The following is a 432-nucleotide window of genomic DNA, read 5'->3' on the forward strand; positions in this document are numbered from 1 at the left end:
TGTAAAGAAATAATTCTGACGACTGTGTGGGTTTCTCAGTCCCTCCAAAACTGGACAAAAGAAGAAGACGGAATATATGGACAAACCCTTAAATTTGTTAGTAAATTTTATTTAGATATTCAAATTATGTCATGGTTTGATTGAGTACCTGAACACATGATAAAGTAATTCTACTAGATATTTTCGGCTCAAATTGTGAAAAAATTTATGCATGTGTTCTCAAGTACTCATTACGTATATAAGTTAACCACTTAAAATATGTGATTGAAGATACAAAATGAAAGCACAACCTCTTAATTACCTTCAAGCTATGCCATATATAAGCAATTGATCAAGTAGAGAATTCACACACTGCGATCCCACAACATAACATTGAAATAAACCACCACGGTGCCAATTCATGTGTAAGTCACATACGATGACACATTCGTG

This window comes from Lycium ferocissimum, chromosome 6 (genome assembly GCF_029784015.1).
Source record: "Lycium ferocissimum isolate CSIRO_LF1 chromosome 6, AGI_CSIRO_Lferr_CH_V1, whole genome shotgun sequence".
Lineage (NCBI taxonomy): Eukaryota > Viridiplantae > Streptophyta > Magnoliopsida > Solanales > Solanaceae > Lycium > Lycium ferocissimum.